We start from the raw sequence: 6,000 nt of genomic DNA on the forward strand, positions 1-6,000 counted from the left end.
AATAAATAAATATGCAACCTAAGTAAAGTTTGCTTCAGCCTTTGCTTCAGTTAACTATCTACACTGCTCACACATCACAGTCAGACGTTCTGTCCATTAATGATGAAAAAGAGGAAGTTCAACTAAGTTCAAATGAGGAATGTAAACAAAAAGGAAGTTCAGGGTATGCATGTATGACAGAGTAGATTCAACTAAATGACTTATATTTTCTATATCTAAAAAAAGACAATAACTGACTATAAAGATTACATAAAACTAGTAATTAAAAGTTACATTGTTTTGTGAACATGTATATATAGAGATTTTTAAACATTTAGGGGGAAAAGTTTATCCACCAAAGAAATCTAAATGATGCTAATACTTACAGGGTCAGCTAGGAAATAATAGAATTTTTTTAGAGCTGGAATGTGCCCTTACTAATCAAATCTTCTCTTGAAATTTTAATTATTCATTATATCTCATTTCTCCACTGAATGAAGTTATTTTGAGTAAAACACAAATCCTAATGTGAATAAAAATACAAATTTGAAATTGAATAGAAATAAACTCCTTTAGCACAGTGACCTAAATTTTTTTAAAAATTAAGAACTCTCAAAAGCAGAATTTTAAATCACTTGCCCCAACTTTGAACTTGTTAAAATACAGACACTATACAGACCATCCCCAAATTCTGATGGATTGGCCTGTGATTTTACAACTTTACAGCAGTTCAAAAGAGATAACACATTCAGTAGAAACTGTACTTCAAATGTTGAATTTTGGTCTTTTCTCTGGGCTAGTGGTAAAAGGTACAATACTCTCATATCCATAGCTGCAACTCCCAGTCAGTCATGCAATCACAAGGGCAATGTACTTAATGCACTTAAAACCATTTAATGTACTTAAAACCATTCTGTATCCAGACAACCTCCTTTTTTTTTCACTTTCAGTACAGTAGTCAATAAAGTACATGAGATATTCAACACTTTGTTATAAAATAGGCTTTGTGTTAGATGATTTTGCCCAAGTGTAGGCTAATGTAAGTGTTCTGAGCATGTAAGGTAGGCTATGCTACACTATGCTGTTCAGTAGGTTAGGTGTATTAAGTGCATTTTCGACTTAATGATACTTTCATCTTATGATAGGTTTATTGGGACATAACCCCATCATCAGTAGACAAGATCTGTACTAAAAACACCCCTTTTCTGCTTTTGCTTGTCAAATTATTGTACATGTCACCATTTACTTAACAATGTGAAAGATATCAAGCAAAACATTTAACACTCAAATTATGTTGTAGCATGCCAGGGCCACCCAAATATACTGTTTATCCCTGAGTCCTGCATCATTCAATGGAATACAACCTTCTTCAGCTACGCCTACTCCATTTTATCCTATCCTGCTGTCCCACATCCATCATGTCCTATTTCTGCCTCACCCATCATCAGAGGTGCCCTCACTTACAACTGCACTTCCTTACCCTTCACTTCTGAAATCAAGTGCTCCTACATGTTTAAGCAGTTTACGTAAACTCTCTCTTCTTACCCTAATTAAAACCTGGATCTCCCCTGAGTATATGATTTTCTCTATAAAAATTCTATAATTATAAAAACTACTGTAATCCAGGTTACCTAGGGCTGTATCCTATCCCTATACAAGGAGTCTATACAGACTTGGACAGGAAACAGTAAAAGGGATTGATCTTGTGATTTCTCAAACTATAGGCATATACTCATTACCACACTCACATTGTGGGTGTTTGATTGTGATGATGATGATCATGATGTTAGCTGACCAGGAAGGAAAGGAGATACTTCTCTGCATGCTCTTAATACCTCCTCATCCATCTTTCCTAAAGAGAATTCACATTATATCCCAAGGATAGATTAAGCTATTTTTTATGCAAAGCTGTACGGAGTCCAAGAATGGGAATTTGATTAGCAAAAACAATTTGATGCAGATACCTGGGTATCACGTACCACACATTCTCCTGGAATGCCCAATTGCATCCTGAAACAGTGACTAAATTCCTATTCTTTTTGTGTATCTTGTAAATTTCACAGCCCCCTGTCATTCATTTTCAAAGGTTTTTCTTCTCCATTAGGTGTCTGCCAGTATGCAGTGGAGATGGAGGAGTCTAGGTCTCACTGTTGATTGGGTATATGAGACTTTCCACTTCAGGGTGCTGCTTTCAACAAAATCTTTCACAAATCCACCCATGGGTTTTCCTTTTATCTCATTTGCTGAAATTTGGTCACAGGGTCTCTTTTAGGTACAATACAGCCTAAAAACCCAGTATACTGCAAAGAGGATCAGGATGCCACGTGTGGTTTAGAGCAATGATATTTTACCACATGAGGACATTTTATCACATGAAAACATTGCCATCCTCCACAAGTGGGGGGGTTCTAGTAGCAAGGAAGAAGGTAGAAATAGATACTCCATAAACCACTATGTTTCCTAGTCAGTGACTACAAATTACTCACTGTGAAAAAACTTAATGTTAAAACTCATAGAAAAGAAGAAAAAATAGAAAGTTATATATTGTTCTTTATGGATGAATACCAGTGTTCTTCACATTTAATTTCTTCAGTGTATTATGTAATACTTTCATGAAATTTATGAAACATTGTAAAATTTTTCTAACAGGATGAAACCCTAAGGAACAGTGATAGAGTAGAAAGTTCTTATTAAACAAGTGTTCATCAATTTCATCAAAGAAATTGCCAAGCCTTTGGTGACTATCTACCAAGGCCATCTATTCCATATTTGGAATATGAACAGCAGTTATTTCTTATATTTAACCAAGTAAAAACATGGTAATGGATATAGTTATGCATAAAATACAATATCTATATATTCTGATGGAAGGTAGGAGGACCTCTTAGTAACAGTGATGAGATTGATTTATAAGCACTGTAAAAAATAACTCTCATTTTTTACTCCAAAAGAATAAGAAGGGGAGGGCTTCCCTGGTGGCGCAGTGGTTGAGAGTCCGCCTGCCGATGCAAGGGACACGGGTTCGTGCCCCGGTCCGGGAAGATCCCACAGGCCATGGAGCGGCTGGGCCTGTGAGCCATGGCCGCTGAGCCTGCGCATCCGGAGCCTGTGCTCCGCAACAGTGAGTGGCCCGCGTACCGCAAAAAAAAAAAAAAAAAAAAAAAAAAAAAAAAAAAAAAAAAAAAGAATAAGAAGGGGGAAAAAATGTGCTACTGTAAGATTAAGGTGAGTCTCACAAATGGCAGAAAGGCACTGACACTGATTTTTTTTTTTTTTTTTTTTTTTTTTTTTGCAGTACGCAGGCCTCTCACTGTTGTGGCCTCTCCCGTTGCGGAGCACAGGCTCCGGACGCGCAGGCTCAGGGGCCATGGCTCACGGGCCCAGCCGCTCGGCGGCATGTGGGATCTTCCCAGACCAGGGCACGAACCCGTGTCCCCTGCATCGGCAGGCGGACTCTCAACCACTGCGCCACCAGGGAAGCCTGACACTGATTTTTGATAGGGAATCAAGAGACCACAGAAATACCACCTCTCCCACATTCACCAGGAAATCTCAGTATGACAGCCACCAGATGAAGCAAGTATACTAAGAAATAGGAAATAGGATGTTATGCTCTCTTCACCACATCTTCTAAAAGTCATCCCATAGGAAAAAAAAAATAATTATATAAAGTTACAGGAATCACATGGAAAAACCAATTAAATGAGAAACCTCATATTTTACAATCTCATAATTATTTTTATTTAGTTAAATCCCTTTAACTCTCAGGTAACTCCATGATTTGATATATTCCATTTCTTTGGGAGCTACTACAGCTAATGGAAAGATAATTTTCTAGTACTAAACAATTGTACTAGAAAACAGCAAATGAATAAGTTATTATCACTATTTATAGAGTTTTTTAATATGCTAAAAATCTTTGAAAAAATAAAGGCTTCTCTGCCTAGTATTATTATTGCTGGGAGCAATTAGGTAAAGCATAGGAGGCCAGATTCTCTTTTTAAAGTCTCTACACAGCTCTAAAGGTGAAAAGCATGTTCACAGAGAAACTACATGAAGGTTTTTAAGGTAAGATCTTTCATTCACTTATAGCCTTAAGTATATGGGTGATAGTAATATATCTCACCACTCTGAATTAATCTAATCTAATCAACATATAATGACTAAAGTTGGCCATATGTTAATTACTTAAACTAAGCAACAAGTTATAAATGGATGACTGAGGAATTCACTGAACAACAATGTTCTAATCAAGAGATGAGTCCTACTACCAAATTTGAGTTGAAAATAGACAATATTATTAACATAATTTTAAAGTTATGAATAAAGGAATTTCTCAAAATAGAAAAGAAAATTTTTAAAGATTTGGGTAAGAGACGTTGGGCCTGACCCAGAGATACCCCACACTCCTTAGTAGAATCTGTCTTTCAGACACAACATTAGGGGCATATATCAGCAAGGCCTGTCTACACGGGAGAGGAGTACTTAAAGTTCTCTTGTCCAGGATAAATCACTTATTCTGACTCTATACTCACTTAGAAAAATTCCAATTTTATTATTTGCCTTGAGGTGCCAATCGGTAGAGAACATTATAGCCTACAAACATCATAGCTAGTCTATATGGAAATAACATTTATCTTTTAAAAACAAACCAAAAATGGCATTCCTGTCTATGCCTTAGACTCCTGTGAATTTGGTGTAGTTTAGATAACTGACAATATATATGTATTCTGGTCCTACAAACCAGAATATGGTGACCCTATCAGAAAACTTCCAGAGGCCTAGTTGCCTTGTGCTGGCTGTACACCTCTTCCCTGCTCTTTCAAGCCCATTATCCTACACTGTCCTCTGAATATGAAAATTGTGTCACTAATCTACTCTTAATGAAAGGTATCTAGTAATATCTCCAGAATTTGAGGTAGATTCTGCTGAATCACCGATACATAGTTTTACCAATAGAATGTAAGTGAAACTCAATTTTGGGAGTAAAGGTGCGATCAATGATTCTTCTACAGGAGAACCAAATCTATGGTTCTTCTACAGGAGAACGAATCTCTAGCTTTCTTAGTACCTACTGCCAACTCATTGCGTTACCATCCCAGATATTATTCAGTAAGGAAGCCTCACTTGGCTGCCAGGGAAGACCTAGATTTCTGCGAAATGCTAGCAACATATCAATGAGACGATACCCCTTCTTATTCCCCCATGTATTCTTAAAATTTAATTATTGCCTTCTCCCTGTTGTTTTTCTTCTACTTTGACTATCAGCTACACTAATCATAATCACTGTTACATCGATTCGTATTTGTCTTAGCAGAAATTCCAATAATCTATAGCAAAACACAGAGCATTTTATGTCTGTACGATTATCTAAAAGATTAGTTAACACTAATTAAGACATTTGTTTTCCCTGTGCCTGGTACAGATATATAGATTCAAATACAGGTCATTAAGTAACTTACAGAGACCGTTTAGTGAATGGATAAAGGGAAGGGTTTCTGATGTTCCTGAAACTTAACTCACTTTATGGCCTGTCCATATCACAGTCAAAGCAATATTTGGGATAGTGAGCCAGCTGGAGGAGAACCAGACTTGAAATATAATAAACCCAGGAGGGGAGGCCCAGGACAGGAAGCTGGAAGCTGTATGGTGTTGGCTAATGCCACACTCAATCATCTGCTAGATTAAGTTTTGGCCAGGTTAGCTAGCTGCAGAAAAAAACGTGAAGCAGAAACTTGCTCATTATAGAGGAACAAGTTGACTAAAAACAGAGTAATACTATTTAGTAATTATCACCTTTTCCCCCAGCTGCTCCACGCCCCCAGCACACACATCTAATAACTAATGGATATATGGTATGAAAGTCTTTGGCCACAAGACAGAGTCCAGGAAATGTGCCCCAGGAAAGAGTTCTAAAAGCAGACGCTTTGAAAATCTTCACTTTGCTTCTGATGTGTATCAATGATGTCTTCCCCAAAGGACAAATTAAGATTCTTCTCCAAAATCCAAGAATCCTACTAG

This window comes from Mesoplodon densirostris, chromosome 5 (genome assembly GCF_025265405.1).
Source record: "Mesoplodon densirostris isolate mMesDen1 chromosome 5, mMesDen1 primary haplotype, whole genome shotgun sequence".
NCBI lineage: Eukaryota > Metazoa > Chordata > Mammalia > Artiodactyla > Ziphiidae > Mesoplodon > Mesoplodon densirostris.